An 18,914-nucleotide genomic window follows, 5' to 3' on the forward strand; every position below is an offset into this window, starting at 1 on the left:
GCGGTCAGCACACTACTCAAGGATCATCGGAAGATCTCGAATTGGGTCACGGGCCCTGGAGAGCCAAATGGCCGCAGTCCATAAGACCCTCAGGTGAGCAAAAAAAGGTCCGGGGGGTAGATTCCAGGGGACCAGGGCCAAAAAAGGAAATCCCTGGCCAGTGAGCTCCCGACCCAGAGCACCTCACCTGGTGGCTATCTTGTCCAGTTCAGGACAATATTAAAGCTGAGCTCCAGGCTACAAGACTTGTTGCCCTTCAGAACAGGATGGTGCTAGATGTCATCCTTGCTGATAGGGGTGGGGCCTGCCGCTTCATCGGAAGTGGTTGCTGTGTATACATACCGCACCATGCTCCGAATGTATATGCTGCTATACAGAAGCTCCATAGGCTTGCCTCTGACACACACCAGGAAAATGGCACACGGTCTCTCACGGGGTGGTTTTGGGGCCTATTCGCCTCTTGGGATTGGAAGATTATTATTTTCTTGGTTGCCATAGCTGGTATCATTTTAACATGTTGTATGTGCATACACTGCCTCCCTGCCTGTTATGCCTGCTGTGTATCAATGTTGATGCATCGCTCAAAACCCACGGAACATGATTCTAAGAGCAGGGTCATGATGATGCAGGACATCCAAGATATGATGTGTATTGCTGAGGGCATTTTTTAATATTAATGGTGTATGTCTAGCTTTTTAGAGTTTTTAGCTCTTGCTGGTAGCCACATAAATTAGCAAATGTTGCCTATGATCAAACTTTCTTCCTATCTTTAGAATTGTACAGCCTTTACCTGATAGCAATAATAAAATTTAGCTATGAATGCTAAAATGAGGGTCTGTTAGAATTGAAAATGAAATCGCCTTGTTGCTCATACATTGTTCTGTATTAAGTTAGCATTCACAGCACCATTTTATTAGTAGCCGCCATTTTGTTCCATGATTGAAGATGAGTTTCTGTCTCACATCTCATGCCTCAGCAGAAAACTGCCTCGATGTCTCCTTAGTTGATATTTCTCCAAGGCCGAGTTTCGCTGCACTAATGAATGTACTCTCTATTATGGCACACCTTTGCTGTTAGATAGTCTCATTCCCACCTTCTATGATGGCGGGTGCGGACAGAGTAACCTTGAGGTGGAGATAGCATGTAGCCGGTCCCAGGAGCATAGCTCATCCTTCTGTGCCTCCTTTGCTCACTGTTGCCTGGACCAGAATTTTCCAGTCTGGGCGTGTTCTTGGGGAATTGGAAATGTATAATAACTGATAATATGTTGGGGGAGTCAGTCAGTCGGCAGCGCTCTCATGAGGCTGGTCAGACTGGGCTCTGCTGCAGCACAGTACTAATAAATAACTTTGGTTTGTATTCTCTGCTGTCTTACCGACTCTTCATTTGTTAGGAAGGCACAGAGGTAGTCACAGGTGAACCGGGTGACCCTATTGGGGTCACTTCCTTCACACTCACCCCCAATCTTTAGTTCACTTCCCCACTCCAGTTCCGACCCAGCTATATGCAAATCAGTCTTGACCCTGTGTCTCATGGGAACAGTCCAGCCCGAACTGCCAAGCCAGGTCTTCCCTTAACTGGAAACAAGCATCCTGGGATTGGTTTCGGGGCATCACCCTTCATCAGCCAGGCTAGCTAGTGGCAAAGTGAGCAAGGGACCCACGTCTGGGCATATCCTGCCAACTTAGTGTGAATAAAGCAAACACAAGGAGATGATGGATTGAGCGCTGAAACTTTTCAGACACTCACCCCAGTCACAGATCTGGGTTGAATCCATCATCGTTCTTTAGCTCACTTCATCTCTCCAGTTTGGAACCACCCATATGCAAATCAGACTTGACCTGTGCCTCATGGGCACAGTCCAGACCAAACTGTCAAGCCATGTCTTCCCTGGACCAGAAACAAGCATGATCTTGTGTTTGTTTTGGTACCAGTACCTGCCGGATCTGTCCATGGTACTGGAGTGTTTCTTTGGACAGGTATTTCCGTACAGGTACACGCAGGATCGCTTCGGGGTAGTGGATGGGCTTCTGTGGAGAGATGTTTCCGTACCGGTACTTGCAGGTTCTCCCTGGGGTACTGGAGTGCTTCTGTGGACAGGTGTTTTCGTACCGGTACCCGTATGTTCTCTCCAGGGTACTGGAGTGTTTCTGTGGGCAGGTGTTTTCGTGTTGGAACCCGCAGGTTCTCTCCACGGTACTGCACTGCTTCTGTGGACAGGTGATTCTGTACCGGTACCTGCAGGTCCTCTCCGGGGTACTGGAGTAATTCTGTGGACAGGTGTTTCCGTACAGATACCCGCATGTTCTCTCCGGGGTACTGGAGTGTTTCTGTGGACAGGTGTTTCCCTACCGGTACCCGCATGTTCTCTCCGGGGTACTGGAGTGTTTCTGTGGACAGGTGCTTCCCTACCGGTACCCGCAGGTTCTCTCCAGAGTACTGGAGTGTTTCTGTGGACAGCTGTTTTTGTGCCAGGACCCACAGGTTCTCTCCGGGGTACTGGAGTGCTTCTACAGACAGATGTTTTCCTACCGGTATGCGCAGGTTCTCTCCAGGGTATTGGAGTGTTTATGTGGACAGGTGTTTCCTTACTGGAACCCGCAGGTTCTCTCCGGGGTACTGGAGTGTTTCTGTGGACAGGTGTTTCAGTACCGGTACCCGCAGGTTCTCTCCGGGGTACTGGAGTGTTTCTGTGCACAGATGTTTCCATACCAGTACCTGCAGGTTCTCTCCAGGGTACAATAGTGTTTCTGTGGACAGGTGTTTCCATACTGGTACCTGCAGGTTCTGTTCAGGATACTGGGGTGTTTCTGTGGACAGGTGTTTCCATACCGGTACCTGCAGGTTCAGTCCAGGGCACTGGAGTGTTTCTGTGGACAGGTGATTCTGTACCGGTACCTGCAGTTTCTGTCCAGAGAACTGGGATGTTTCTGTGGACAGGTGTTTCCGTACCGGTACCTGCAGGTTCTCTCCAGGGTACTGGAGTGTTTCTGTGGACAGGTGTTTCCGTAAAGGAACATGCAGGTTCTCTCCATGGTACTGGAGTGTTTCTGTGGACAGGTGTTTCTGTACAGGTACCTGCAGGTTCTCTCTATGGTACTGGAGTGTTTCTGTGGACAGGTGTTTCCATACCGGTACCTGCAGGTTCTCTCCGGGGAACTGGAGTGTTTCTGTGGACAGGTGTTTCCGTACCGGTACCTGCAGGTTCTCGCCATGGTACTTGAGTGTTTCTGTGGACAGGTGTTTCCGTACCGGTACCTGCAGGTTCTGTCCAGGGTACTGGGATGTTTCTGTGGACAGGTGTTTCCGTACTGGTACCCGCAGGTTCTCTCCAGGGTACTGGAGTGTTTCTGTGGGTAGGTGTTTCCGTACCGGTACCTGCAGGTTCTCTCCATGGTACTGGAGTGTTTCTGTGGGCAGGTGTTTAAATACTGGTACCTGCAGGTTCTCTCCAGGATACTGGAGTGTTTCTGTGGACAGGTGTTTCCGTACCAGTACCTTAAGGTTCTCTCCATGGTACTTAAGTGTTTCTGTGGACAGGTGTTTCCGTACTGGTACCTACAGGTTCTGTCCAGGGTACTGGGATGTTTCTGTGGACAGGTGTTTCGGTACTGGTACCCGCAGGTTGGCTCCAAGGTACTGGAGGGTTTCTGTGGACAGGTGTTTCCGTAAAGGTACCTGCAGGTTCTCTCCATGGTACTGGAGTGTTTCTGTGGACAGGTGTTTCCATACCGGTGCCTGCAGGTTCTCTCCGGGGTACTGGAGTGTTTCTGTGGACAGGTGTTTACGTACCGGTACCTGCAGGTTCTCTCCATGGTACTTGAGTGTTTCTGTGGACAGGTGTTTCCGCACCAGTACCTGCAGGTTCTGTCCAGGGTACTGGGATGTTTCTGTGGACAGGTGTTTCCGTACCGGTACCCGCAGGTTCTCTCCATGGTACTTGAGTGTTTCTGTGGACAGGTGTTTCGGTACCAGTACCTGCAGGTTCTGTCCAGGGTACAGGGATGTTTCTGTGGACAGGTGTTTCCGTACCGGTACCCGCAGGTTCTCTCCAGGGTACTGGAGTGTTTCTGTGGACAGGTGTTTCTGTACCTGTAGCTGCAGGTTCTCTCAATGGTACTGGAGTGTTTCTGTGGACAGGTGTTTACATACTGGTATCTGCAGGTTCTCTCCAGGATACTGGAGTGTTTCTGTGGACGGGTGTTTCCGTACCGGTACCTGCAGGTTCTCTCCATGGTACTTGAGTGTTTCTGTGGACAGGTGTTTCCCTACCGGTACCTGCAGGTTCTGTCCAGGGTACTGGGATGTTTCTGTGGACAGGTGTTTCGTTACCGGTAACCGCAGGTTCTCTCCAAGGTACTGGAGTGTTTCTGTGGACAGGTGTTTCCATACCAGTACCTGCAGGTTCTCTCCAGGGTACTGGAGTGTTTCTGTGGACAGGTGTTTCCGTACCGGTACCTGCAGGTTCTCTCCAGGGTACTGGGATGTTTCTGTGGACAGGTGTTTCTGTACCGGTACCCGCAGGTTCTCTCCAAGGTACTGGAGTGTTTCCTGTGGACAGGTGTTTCCATACCGGTACCTGCAGGTTCTCTCCAGGGTACTGGAGTATTTCTGTTGACAGGTGTTTCCGTACCGGTACCTGCAGGTTCTCCCCATGGTACTGGAGCGTTTCTGTGGACAGGTGTTTACGTACCGGTACCTGCAGGTTCTGTCCAGGGTACTGGGATGTTTCTGTGGACAGGTGTTTCCGTACCAGTACCTGCAGGTTCTCTCCATGGTACTGGAGTGTTTCTGTGGACAGGTGTTTACGTACCGGTACCTGCAGTTTATGTCCAGGGTACTGGGATGTTTCTGTGGACAGGTGTTTCCGTACCGGTACCCGCAGGTTCTCTCCAGGGTACTGGAGTGTTTCTGTGGACAGGTGTTTCCGTACCGGCACCTGCAGGTTCTCGCCATGGTACTTGAGTGTTTCTGTGGACAGGTGTTTCCGTACCGGTACCTGCAGGTTCTGTCCAGGGTACTGGGATGTTTCTGTGGACAGGTGTTTCCGTACTGGTACCCGCAGGTTCTCTCCAGGGTACTGGAGTGTTTCTGTGGGCAGGTGTTTCCGTACCGGTACCTGCAGGTTCTCTCCATGGTACTGGAGTGTTTCTGTGGGCAGGTGTTTAAATACTGGTACCTGCAGGTTCTCTCCAGGATACTGGAGTGTTTCTGTGGACAGGTGTTTCCGTACCAGTACCTTAAGGTTCTCTCCATGGTACTTAAGTGTTTCTGTGGACAGGTGTTTCCGTACCGGTACGTGCAGGTTCTGTCCAGGGTACTGGGATGTTTCTGTGGACAGGTGTTTCGGTACTGGTACACGCAGGTTGACTCCAAGGTACTGGAGGGTTTCTGTGGACAGGTGTTTCCGTAAGGTACCTGCAGGTTCTCTCCATGGTACTGGAGTGTTTCTGTGGACAGGTGTTTCCATACCGGTGCCTGCAGGTTCTCTCCGGGGTACTGGAGTGTTTCTGTGGACAGATGTTTACGTACCGGTACCTGCAGGTTCTCTCCATGGTACTTGAGTGTTTCTGTGGACAGGTGTTTCCGTACCAGTACTTGCAGGTTCTGTCCAGGGTACTGGGATGTTTCTGTGGACAGGTGTTTCCGTACCGGTACCCGCAGGTTCTCTCCATGGTACTTGAGTGTTTCTGTGGACAGGTGTTTCCATACCAGTACCTGCAGGTTCTCTCCAGGGTACTGGAGTGTGTCTGTGGACAGGTGTTTCCGTACCGGTACCTGCAGGTTCTCTCCAGGGTACTGGGATGTTTCTGTGGACAGGTGTTTCTGTACCGGTACCCGCAGGTTCTCTCCAAGGTACTGGAGTGTTTCTGTGGACAGGTGTTTCCATACTGGTACCTGCAGGTTCTCTCCAGGGTACTGGAGTATTTCTGTTGACAGGTGTTTCCGTACCGGTACCTGCAGGTTCTCCCCATGGTACTGGAGCGTTTCTGTGGACAAGTGTTTACGTACCGGTACTTGCAGGTTCTGTCCAGGGTACTGGGATGTTTCTGTGGACAGGTGTTTCCGTACCGGTACCTGCAGGTTCTCTCCATGGTACTGGAGTGTTTCTGTGGACAGGTGTTTACGTACCGGTACCTGCAGGTTCTGTCCAGGGTACTGGGATGTTTCTGTGGACAGGTAATCCCGTACCGGTACCCGCAGGTTCTCTCCAGGGTACTGGAGTGTTTCTGTGGACAGGTGTTTCCGTACCGGTACCTGCAGGTTCTCTCCATGGTACTGGAGTGTTTCTGTGTACAGGTGTTTACGTACCGGTACCTGCAGGTTCTGTCCAGGGTACTAGGATGTTTCTGTGGACAGGTGTTTCGGTACCAGTACCCGTAGGTTCTCTCCATGGTACTGGAGTGTTTCTGTGGACAGGTGTTTCCGTACCGGTACCTGCAGGTTCTCTCCAGGGTACTGGAGTGCTTCTGTGGACAGGTGTTTCCATACCTGTACCTGCAGGTTCTCTCCATGGTACTGGAGTGTTTCTGTGGACAGGTGTTTCCGTACCTGTACCTGCAGGTTCTCTCCAAGGCACTGGAGTGTTTCTGTGGACAGGTGTTTCCGTACCGGTACCTGCAGGTTCGGTCCAGGGTACTGGGATGTTTCTGTGGACAGGTGTTTTGGTACCAGTACCTGCAGGTTCTCTCCAGGATACCGGAGTTTTTCTGTGGACAGGTGTTTCCGTACCGGTACCTGCAGGTTCTGTCCAGGGTACTAGGATGATTCTGTGGACAGGTGTTTACGTACCGGTACCTGCAGGTTCTTTCCAGGGTATTGGGATGTTTCTGTGGACAGGTGTTTCGGTACCAGTACCCGCAGGTTCTCTCCATGGTACTGGAGTGTTTCTGTGGTCAGGTGTTTCCGTACCTGTAGGTTCTCTCCATGGTACTTGAGTGTTTCTGTGGACAGGCGTTTTCGTACCTTTACCTGCAGGTTCTCTCCATGGTACCGGAGTGTTTTGTGGACAGGTGTTTCCGTACCGGTACCTGCAGCTTCTGTCCAGGGTACTGGGATGTTTCTGTGGACAGGTGTTTCGGTACCAGTACCCGCAAGTTCTCTCCATGGTACTGGAGTGTTTCTGTGGACAGGTGTTTCCGTACCGGTACCTGCAGGTTCGGTCCAGGGTACTGGGATGTTTCTGTGGACAGGTGTTTCCGTACCGGTACCTGCAGGTTCTGTCCAGGGTTCTGAGATGTTTCTGTGGACAGGTGTTTCGGTACCAGTACCCGCAGGTTCTCTCCATGGTACTGGAGTGCTTCTGTGGACAGGTGTTTCCGTACCGGTACCTGCAGGTTCTCTCCATGGTGCTGGAGTGTTTCTGTGGACAGGTGTTTCCGTACCGGTACCTGCAGCTTCTGTCCAGGGTACTGGGATGTTTCTGTGGACAGGTGTTTCTCTACCAGTATCCGCAGGTTCTCTCCATGGTACTTGAGTGTTTCTGTGGACAGGTGTTTCCGTACCTTTTACCTGCAGGTTCTCTCCATGGTACTGGAGTGTTTCTGTAGACAGGTGTTTCCGTACCGGTACCTGCAGCTTCTGTCCAGGGTACTGGGATGTTTCTGTGGACAGGTGTTTCGGTACCAGTACCCGCAGGTTCTCTGTATGGTACTGGAGTGTTTCTGTGGACAGGTGTTTCCGTACCGGTACCTGCAGGTTCTCTCCATGGTACTTGAGTGTTTCTGTGGACAGGTGTTTCCGTACCGGTACCTGCAGGTTCTGTCCAGGGTACTGGGATGTTTCTGTGGACAGGTGTTTCCGTACCGGTACCCGCAGGTTCTCTCCAGGGTACTGGAGTGTTTCTGTGGACAGGTGTTTCCGTACCGGTACCTGCAGGTTCTTTCCAGGGTACTGGGATGTTTCTGTGGACAGGTGTTTCCGTACCGGTACCCGCAGGTTCTCTCCAGGGTACTGGAGTGTTTCTGTGGACAGGTGTTTCCGTACCTGTACCTGCAGGTTCTCTCCATGGTACTGGAGTGTTTCTGTGGACAGGTGTTTACGTACCGGTACCTGCAGGTTCTGTCCAGGGTACTGGGATGTTTCTGTGGACAGGTGTTTCAGTACCAGTACGCGCAGGTTCTCTCCATGGTACTGGAGTGTTTCTGTGGACAGGTGTTTCCGTACCGGTACCTGCAGGTTCTCTCCATGGTGCTGGAGTGATTCTGTGGAGAGGTGTTTCCGTACCGGTACCTACAGGTTCTCTCCATGGTACTGGAGTGTTTCTGTGGACAGGTGTTTCCGTAGCTGTACCTGCTTGTTCTCTCCATGGTACTGGAGTGTTTCTGTGGACAGGTGTTTCCGTACCGGTACCTGCAGGTTCTGTCCAGGGTACTGGGAAGTTTCTGTGGACAGGTGTTTCGGCACCAGTACCCGCAGGTTGTCTCCATGGTACTGGAGTGTTTCTGTGGACCGGTGTTTCCGTACCGGTACCTGCAGGTTCGGTCCAGGGTACAGGGATGTTTCTGTGGACAGGTGTTTTGGTACCGGTACCTGCAGGATCTCTCCAGGATACCGGAGTTTTTCTGTGGACAGGTGTTTCCGTACCGGTACCTGCAAGTTCTGTCCAGGGTACTAGGATGTTTCTGTGGACAGGTGTTTACGTACCGGTACCTGCAGGTTCTTTCCAGGGTACTGGGATGTTTCTGTGGACAGGTGTTTCGGTACCAGTACCCGCAGGTTCTCTCCATGGTACTGGAGTGTTTCTGTGGTCAGGTGTTTCCGTACCTGTACCTGCAGGTTCTCTCCATGGTACTTGAGTGTTTCTGTGGACAGGTGTTTCCGTACCTTTACCTGCAGGTTCTCTCCATGGTACCGGAGTGTTTCTGTGGACAGGTGTTTCCGTACGGGTACCTGCAGCTTCTGTCCAGGGTACTGGGATGTTTCTGTGGACAGGTGTTTTGGTACCAGTACCCGCAGGTTCTCTCCATGGTACTGGAATGTTTCTGTGGACAGGTGTTTCCGTACCGGTACCTGCAGGTTCTCTCCATGGTGCTGGAGTGTTTCTGTGGACAGGTGTTTCCGTACCGGTACCTGTAGGTTCTGTCCAGGGTACTGGGATGTTTCTGTGGACAGGTGTTTCTGTACCAGTATCCGCAGGTTCTCTCCATGGTACTGGAGTGTTTCTGTGTACAGGTGTTTCCGTACCTGTACCTGCAGGTTCTCTCCATGGTACTTGAGTGTTTCTGTGGACAGGTGTTTCCGTACCTTTACCTGCAGGTTCTCTCCATGGTACTGGAGTGTTTCTGTAGACAGGTGTTTCCGTACCGGTACCTGCAGCTTCTGTCCAGGGTACTGGGATGTTTCTGTGGACAGGTGTTTCGGTACCAGTACCCGCAGGTTCTCTCCATGGTACTGGAGTGTTTCTGTGGACAGGTGTTTCCGTACCGGTACCTGCAGGTTCGGTCCAGGGTACTGGGATGTTTCTGTGGACAGGTGTTTCCGTACCGGTACCCGCAGGTTCTCTCCAGGGTACTGGAGTGTTTCTGTGGACAGGTGTTTCCGTACCTGTACCTGCAGGTTCTCTCCATGGTACTGGAGTGTTTCTGTGGACAGGTGTTTACGTACCGGTACCTGCAGGTTCTGTCCAGGGTACTGGGATGTTTCTGTGGACAGCTGTTTCAGTACCAGTACGCGCAGGTTCCCTCCATGGTACTGGAGTGTTTCTGTGGACAGGTGTTTCCGTACCGGTACCTGCAGGTTCTCTTCATGGTGCTGGAGTGTTTCTCTGGAGAGGTGTTTCCGTACCGGTACCTGCAGGTTCTGTCCAGGGTACTGGGATGTTTCTGTGGACAGGTGTTTCTGTACCAGTATCCGCAGGTTCTCTCCATGGTACTGGAGTGTTTCTGTGGACAGGTGTTTCGTAACCGGTACCTGCAGGTTCTCTCCATGGTACTGGAGTGTTTCTGTGGACAGGTGTTTACGTACCGTAACCTGCAGGTTCTGTCCAGGGTACTAGGATGTTTCTGTGGACAGGTGTTTCGGTACCAGTACCCGCAGGTTCTCTCCATGGTACTGGAGTGTTTCTGTGGACAGGTGTTTCCATACCGGTACCTGCAGGTTCTCTCCAGGGTACTGGAGTGCTTCTGTGGACAGGTGTTTCCGTACCTGTACCTGCAGGTTCTCTCCATGGTACTGGAGTGTTTCTGTGGTCAGGCTTTTCCGTACCTGTACCTGCAGGTTCTCTCCATGGTACTGGAGTGTTTCTGTGGACCGGTGTTTCCGTACCGGTACCTGCAGGTTCGGTCCAGGGTACTGGGATGTTTCTGTGGACGGGTGTTTCGGTACCGGTACCTGCAGGTTCTCTCCAGGATACCGGAGTTTTTCTGTGGACAGGTGTTTCCGTACCGGTACCTGCAGGTTCTGTCCAGGGTACTAGGATGTTTCTGTGGACAGGTGTTTACGTACCGGTACCTGCAGGTTCTTTCCAGGGTACTGGGATGTTTCTGTGGACAGGTGTTCGGTACCAGTACCCGCAGGTTCTCTCCATGGTACTGGAGTGTTTCTGTGGTCAGGTGTTTCCGTACCTGTACCTGCAGGTTCTCTCCATGGTACTTGAGTGTTTCTGTGGACAGGTGTTTCCGTACCTTTACCTGCAGGTTCTCTCCATGGTACCGGAGTGTTTCTGTGTACAGGTGTTTCCGTACCGGTACCTGCAGCTTCTGTCCAGGGTACTAGGATGTTTCTGTGGACAGGTGTTTCGGTACCAGTACCCGCAGGTTCTCTCCATGGTACTGGAGTTTTTCTGTGGACAGGTGTTTCCGTACGGGTACCTGCAGGTTCGGTCCAGGGTACTGGGATGTTTCTGTGGACAGGTGTTTCCGTACCGGTACCTGCAGGTTCTCTCCATGGTACTTGAGTGTTTCTGTGGACAGGTGTTTCCGTACCGGTACCTGCAGGTTCTGTCCAGGGAACTGGGATGTTTCTGTGGACAGGTATTTCGGTACCAGTACCCGCAGGTTCTCTCCATGGTACTAGAGTGTTTCTGTGGACAGGTGTTTCCGTACCGGTACCTGCAGGTTCTCTCCATGGTGCTGGAGTGTTTCTGTGGACAGGTGTTTCCGTACCGGTACCTGCAGGTTCTGTCCAGGGTACTGGGATGTTTCTGTGGACAGGTGTTTCTGTACCAGTATCCGCAGGTTCTCTCCATGGTACTGGAGTGTTTCTGTGGACAGGTGTTTCCGTACCTGTACCTGCAGGTTCTCTCCATGGTACTTGAGTGCTTCTGTGGACAGGTGTTTCCGTACCTTTACCTGCAGGTTCTCTCCATGGTACTGGAGTGTTTCTGTGGACAGGTGTTTCCGTACCGGTACCTGCAGGTTCTGTCCAGGGTACTGGGATGTTTCTGTGGACAGGTGTTTCGGTACCAGTACCCGCAGGTTCTCTCCATGGTACTGGAGTGTTTCTGTGGTCAGGTGTTTCCGTACCTGTACCTGCAGGTTCTCTCCATGGTACTTGAGTGTTTCTGTGGACAGGTGTTTCCTTACCTTTACCTGCAGGTTCTCTCCATGGTACCGGAGTGTTTCTGTGTACAGGTGTTTCCGTACCGGTACCTGCAGCTTCTGTACAGGGTACTAGGATGTTTCTGTAGACAGGTGTTTCGGTACCAGTACCCGCAGGTTCTTTCCAGGGTACTGGGATGTTTCTGTGGACAGGTGTTTCGGTACCAGTACCCGCAGGTTCTCTCCATGGTACTGGAGTGTTTCTGTGGTCAGGTGTTTCCGTAGCTGTACCTGCAGGTTCTCTCCATGGTACTTGAGTGTTTCTGTGGACAGGTGTTTCCGTACCGGTACCTGCAGGTTCTCTCCATGGTACCGGAGTGTTTCTGTGGACAGGTGTTTCCGTACCGTTACCTGCAGCTTCTGTCCAGGGTACTGGGATGTTTCTGTGGACAGGTGTTTCCGTACCGGTACCCGCAGGTTCTCTCCAGGGTACTGGAGTGTTTCTGTGGACAGGTGTTTCCATACCGGTCCCTGCAGGTTCTGTCCAGGGTACTGGGATGTTTCTGTGGACAGGTGTTTCCGTACCGGTACCCGCAGGTTCTCTCCAGGGTACTGGAGTGTTTCTGTGGACAGGTGTTTCCGTACCTGTACCTGCAGGTTCGCTCCATGGTACTGGAGTGTTTCTGTGGACAGGTGTTTACGTACCGGTACCTGCAGGTTCTCTCCATGGTACTTGAGTGTTTCTGTGGACAGGTGTTTCCGTACCGGTACCTGCAGGTTCTCTCCATGGTACTGGAGTGTTTCTGTGGACAGGTGTTTACGTACCGGTACCTGCAGGTTCTGTCCAGGGTACTAGGATGTTTCTGTGGACAGGTGTTTCGGTACCAGTACCCGCAGGTTCTCTCCATGGTACTGGAGTGTTTCTGTGGACAGGTGTTTCCGTACCGGTACCTGCAGGTTCTCTCCAGGGTACTGGAGTGCTTCTGTGGACAGGTGTTTCCGTACCTGTACCTGCAGGTTCTCTCCATGGTACTGGAGTGTTTCTGTGGACAGGTGTTTCCGTACCTGTATCTGCAGGTTCTCTCCATGGTACTGGAGTGTTTCTGTGGACAGGTGTTTCCGTACCGGTACCTGCAGGTTCTGTCCAGGGTACTGGGATGTTTCTGTGGACAGGTGTTTCGGTACCAGTACCCGCAGGTTCTCTCCATGGTACTGGAGTGTTTCTGTGGTCAGGTGTTTCCGTACCTGTACCTGCAGGTTCTCTCCATGGTACTTGAGTGTTTCTGTGGACAGGTGTTTCCTTACCTTTACCTGCAGGTTCTCTCCATGGTACCGGAGTGTTTCTGTGTACAGGTGTTTCCGTACCGGTACCTGCAGCTTCTGTCCAGGGTACTAGGATGTTTCTGTAGACAGGTGTTTCGGTACCAGTACCCGCAGGTTCTTTCCAGGGTACTGGGATGTTTCTGTGGACAGGTGTTTCGGTACCAGTACCCGCAGGTTCTCTCCATGGTACTGGAGTGTTTCTGTGGTCAGGTGTTTCCGTAGCTGTACCTGCAGGTTCTCTCCATGGTACTTGAGTGTTTCTGTGGACAGGTGTTTCCGTACCGGTACCTGCAGGTTCTCTCCATGGTACCGGAGTGTTTCTGTGGACAGGTGTTTCCGTACCGGTACCTGCAGCTTCTGTCCAGGGTACTGGGATGTTTCTGTGGACAGGTGTTTCGGTACCAGTACCCGCAGGTTCTCTCCATGGTACTGGAGTGTTTCTGTGGACAGGTGTTTCCGTACCGGTACCTGCAGGTTCGGTCCAGGGTACTGGGATGTTTCTGTGGACAGGTGTTTCCGTACCGGTATCTGCAGGTTCTCTCCATGGTACTTGAGTGTTTCTGTGGACAGGTGTTTCCGTACCGGTACCTGCAGGTTCTGTCCAGGGTACTGGGATGTTTCTGTGGACAGGTGTTTCGGTACCAGTACCCGCAGGTTCTCTCCATGGTACTGGAGTGTTTCTGTGGACAGGTGTTTCCGTACCAGTACCTGCAAGTTCTGTCCAGGGTACTAGGATGTTTCTGTGGACAGGTGTTTACGTACCGGTACCTGCAGGTTCTTTCCAGGGTACTGGGATGTTTCTGTGGACAGGTGTTTCGGTACCAGTACCCGCAGGTTCTCTCCATGGTACTGGAGTGTTTCTGTGGTCAGGTGTTTCCATACCTGTACCTGCAGGTTCTCTCCATGGTACTTGAGTGTTTCTGTGGACAGGTGTTTCCGTACCTTTACCTGCAGGTTCTCTCCATGGTACCGGAGTGTTTCTGTGGACAGGTGTTTCCGTACGGGTACCTGCAGCTTCTGTCCAGGGTACTGGGATGTTTCTGTGGACAGGTGTTTTGGTACCAGTACCCGCAGGTTCTCTCCATGGTACTGGAATGTTTCTGTGGACAGGTGTTTCCGTACCGGTACCTGCAGGTTCTCTCCATGGTGCTGGAGTGTTTCTGTGGACAGGTGTTTCCATACCGGTACCTGTAGGTTCTGTCCAGGGTACTGGGATGTTTCTGTGGACAGGTGTTTCTGTACCAGTATCCGCAGGTTCTCTCCATGGTACTGGAGTGTTTCTGTGTACAGGTGTTTCCGTACCTGTACCTGCAGGTTCTCTCCATGGTACTTGAGTGTTTCTGTGGACAGGTGTTTCCGTACCTTTACCTGCAGGTTCTCTCCATGGTACTGGAGTGTTTCTGTAGACAGGTGTTTCCGTACCGGTACCTGCAGCTTCTGTCCAGGGTACTGGGATGATTCTGTGGACAGGTGTTTCGGTACCAGTACCCGCAGGTTCTCTCCATGGTACTGGAGTGTTTCTGTGGACAGGTGTTTCCGTACCGGTACCTGCAGGTTCGGTCCAGGGTACTGGGATGTTTCTGTGGACAGGTGTTTCGGTACCAGTGCCCGCAGGTTCTCTCCATGGTACTGGAGTGTTTCTGTGGTCAGGTGTTTCCGTACCTGTACCTGCAGGTTCTCTCCATGGTACTTGAGTGTTTCTGTGGACAGGTGTTTCCTTACCTTTACCTGCAGGTTCTCTCCATGGTACCGGAGTGTTTCTGTGTACAGGTGTTTCCGTACCGGTACCTGCAGCTTCTGTCCAGGGTACTAGGATGTTTCTGTAGACAGGTGTTTCGGTACCAGTACCCGCAGGTTCTTTCCAGGGTACTGGGATGTTTCTGTGGACAGGTGTTTCGGTACCAGTACCCGCAGGTTCTCTCCATGGTACTGGAGTGTTTCTGTGGTCAGGTGTTTCCGTAGCTGTACCTGCAGGTTCTCTCCATGGTACTTGAGTGTTTCTGTGGACAGGTGTTTCCGTACCGGTACCTGCAGGTTCTCTCCATGGTACCGGAGTGTTTCTGTGGACAGGTGTTTCCGTACCGGTACCTGCAGCTTCTGTCCAGGGTACTGGGATGTTTCTGTGGACAGGTGTTTCGGTACCAGTACCCGCAGGTTCTCTCCATGGTACTGGAGTGTTTCTGTGGACAGGTGTTTCCGTACCGGTACCTGCAGGTTCGGTCCAGGGTACTGGGATGTTTCTGTGGACAGGTGTTTCCGTACCGGTATCTGCAGGTTCTCTCCATGGTACTTGAGTGTTTCTGTGGACAGGTGTTTCCGTACCGGTACCTGCAGGTTCTGTCCAGGGTACTGGGATGTTTCTGTGGACAGGTGTTTCGGTACCAGTACCCGCAGGTTCTCTCCATGGTACTGGAGTGTTTCTGTGGACAGGTGTTTCCGTACCAGTACCTGCAAGTTCTGTCCAGGGTACTAGGATGTTTCTGTGGACAGGTGTTTACGTACCGGTACCTGCAGGTTCTTTCCAGGGTACTGGGATGTTTCTGTGGACAGGTGTTTCGGTACCAGTACCCGCAGGTTCTCTCCATGGTACTGGAGTGTTTCTGTGGTCAGGTGTTTCCATACCTGTACCTGCAGGTTCTCTCCATGGTACTTGAGTGTTTCTGTGGACAGGTGTTTCCGTACCTTTACCTGCAGGTTCTCTCCATGGTACCGGAGTGTTTCTGTGGACAGGTGTTTCCGTACGGGTACCTGCAGCTTCTGTCCAGGGTACTGGGATGTTTCTGTGGACAGGTGTTTTGGTACCAGTACCCGCAGGTTCTCTCCATGGTACTGGAATGTTTCTGTGGACAGGTGTTTCCGTACCGGTACCTGCAGGTTCTCTCCATGGTGCTGGAGTGTTTCTGTGGACAGGTGTTTCCATACCGGTACCTGTAGGTTCTGTCCAGGGTACTGGGATGTTTCTGTGGACAGGTGTTTCTGTACCAGTATCCGCAGGTTCTCTCCATGGTACTGGAGTGTTTCTGTGTACAGGTGTTTCCGTACCTGTACCTGCAGGTTCTCTCCATGGTACTTGAGTGTTTCTGTGGACAGGTGTTTCCGTACCTTTACCTGCAGGTTCTCTCCATGGTACTGGAGTGTTTCTGTAGACAGGTGTTTCCGTACCGGTACCTGCAGCTTCTGTCCAGGGTACTGGGATGTTTCTGTGGACAGGTGTTTCGGTACCAGTACCCGCAGGTTCTCTCCATGGTACTGGAGTGTTTCTGTGGACAGGTGTTTCCGTACCGGTACCTGCAGGTTCGGTCCAGGGTACTGGGATGTTTCTGTGGACAGGTGTTTCCGTACCGGTACCCGCAGGTTCTCTCCAGGGTACTGGAGTGTTTCTGTGGACAGGTGTTTCCGTACCTGTACCTGCAGGTTCTCTCCATGGTACTGGAGTGTTTCTGTGGACAGGTGTTTACGTACCGGTACCTGCAGGTTCTGTCCAGGGTACTGGGATGTTTCTGTGGACAGGTGTTTCAGTACTAGTACGCGCAGGTTCCCTCCATGGTACTGGAGTGTTTCTGTGGACAGGTGTTTCCGTACCGGTACCTGCAGGTTCTCTTCATGGTGCTGGAGTGTTTCTCTGGAGAGGTGTTTCCGTACCGGTACCTGCAGGTTCTGTCCAGGGTACTGGGATGTTTCTGTGGACAGGTGTTTCTGTACCAGTATCCGCAGGTTCTCTCCATGGTACTGGAGTGTTTCTGTGGACAGGTGTTTCGTAACCGGTACCTGCAGGTTCTCTCCATGGTACTGGAGTGTTTCTGTGGACAGGTGTTTACGTACCGTAACCTGCAGGTTCTGTCCAGGGTACTAGGATGTTTCTGTGGACAGGTGTTTCGGTACCAGTACCCGCAGGTTCTCTCCATGGTACTGGAGTGTTTCTGTGGACAGGTGTTTCCGTACCTGTACCTGCAGGTTCTCTCCAGGGTACTGGAGTGCTTCTGTGGACAGGTGTTTCCGTACCTGTACCTGCAGGTTCTCTCCATGGTACTGGAGTGTTTCTGTGGACAGGCGTTTCCGTACCTGTACCTGCAGGTTCTCTCCATGGTACTGGAGTGTTTCTGTGGACCGGTGTTTCCGTACCGGTACCTGCAGGTTTGGTCCAGGGTACTGGGATGTTTCTGTGGACAGGTGTTTCGGTACCGGTACCTGCAGGTTCTCTCCAGGATACCGGAGTTTTTCTGTGGACAGGTGTTTCCGTACCGGTACCTGCAGGTTCTGTCCAGGGTACTAGGATGTTTCTGTGGACAGGTGTTTACGTACCGGTACCTGCAGGTTCTTTCCAGGGTACTGGGATGTTTCTGTGGACAGGTGTTCGGTACCAGTACCCGCAGGTTCTCTCCATGGTACTGGAGTGTTTCTGTGGTCAGGTGTTTCCGTACCTGTACCTGCAGGTTCTCTCCATGGTACTTGAGTGTTTCTGTGGACAGGTGTTTCCGTACCTTTACCTGCAGGTTCTCTCCATGGTACCGGAGTGTTTCTGTGTACAGGTGTTTCGGTACCGGTACCTGCAGCTTCTGTCCAGGGTACTAGGATGTTTCTGTGGACAGGTGTTTCGGTACCAGTACCCGCAGGTTCTCTCCATGGTACTGGAGTTTTTCTGTGGACAGGTGTTTCCGTACGGGTACCTGCAGGTTCGGTCCAGGGTACTGGGATGTTTCTGTGGACAGGTGTTTCCGTACCGGTACCTGCAGGTTCTCTCCATGGTACTTGAGTGTTTCTGTGGACAGGTGTTTCCGTACCGGTACCTGCAGGTTCTGTCCAGGGAACTGGGATGTTTCTGTGGACAGGTATTTCGGTACCAGTACCCGCAGGTTCTCTCCATGGTACTAGAGTGTTTCTGTGGACAGGTGTTTCCGTACCGGTACCTGCAGGTTCTCTCCATGGTGCTGGAGTGTTTCTGTGGACAGGTGTTTCCGTACCGGTACCTGCAGGTTCTGTCCAGGGTACTGGGATGTTTCTGTGGACAGGTGTTTCTGTACCAGTATCCGCAGGTTCTCTCCATGGTACTGGAGTGTTTCTGTGGACAGGTGTTTCCGTACCTGTACCTGCAGGTTCTCTCCATGGTACTTGAGTGCTTCTGTGGACAGGTGTTTCCGTACCTTTACCTGCAGGTTCTCTCCATGGTACTGGAGTGTTTCTGTGGACAGGTGTTTCCGTACCGGTACCTGCAGGTTCTGTCCAGGGTACTGGGATGTTTCTGTGGACAGGTGTTTCGGTACCAGTACCCGCAGGTTCTCTCCATGGTACTGGAGTGTTTCTGTGGTCAGGTGTTTCCGTACCTGTACCTGCAGGTTCTCTCCATGGTACTTGAGTGTTTCTGTGGACAGGTGTTTCCTTACCTTTACCTGCAGGTTCTCTCCATGGTACCGGAGTGTTTCTGTGTACAGGTGTTTCCGTACCGGTACCTGCAGCTTCTGTACAGGGTACTAGGATGTTTCTGTAGACAGGTGTTTCGGTACCAGTACCCGCAGGTTCTTTCCAGGGTACTGGGATGTTTCTGTGGACAGGTGTTTCGGTACCAGTACCCGCAGGTTCTCTCCATGGTACTGGAGTGTTTCTGTGGTCAGGTGTTTCCGTACCTGTACCTGCAGGTTCTCTCCATGGTACTTGAGTGTTTCTGTGGACAGGTGTTTCCGTACCTTTACCTGCAGGTTCTCTCCATGGTACTGGAGTGTTTCTGTAGACAGGTGTTTCCGTACCGGTACCTGCAGCTTCTGTCCAGGGTACTGGGATGTTTCTGTGGACAGGTGTTTCGGTACCAGTACCCGCAGGTTCTCTCCATGGTACTGGAGTGTTTCTGTGGACAGGTGTTTCCGTACCGGTACCTGCAGGTTCGGTCCAGGGTACTGGGATGTTTCTGTGGACAGGTGTTTCCGTACCGGTACCCGCAGGTTCTCTCCAGGGTACTGGAGTGTTTCTGTGGACAGGTGTTTCCGTACCTGTACCTGCAGGTTCTCTCCATGGTACTGGAGTGTTTCTGTGGACAGGTGTTTACGTACCGGTACCTGCAGGTTCTGTCCAGGGTACTGGGATGTTTCTGTGGACAGGTGTTTCAGTACCAGTACGCGC

Source organism: Triturus cristatus, chromosome 1_1 (genome assembly GCF_964204655.1).
Source record: "Triturus cristatus chromosome 1_1, aTriCri1.1, whole genome shotgun sequence".
In the NCBI taxonomy this organism is placed as follows: Eukaryota; Metazoa; Chordata; class Amphibia; order Caudata; family Salamandridae; genus Triturus; species Triturus cristatus.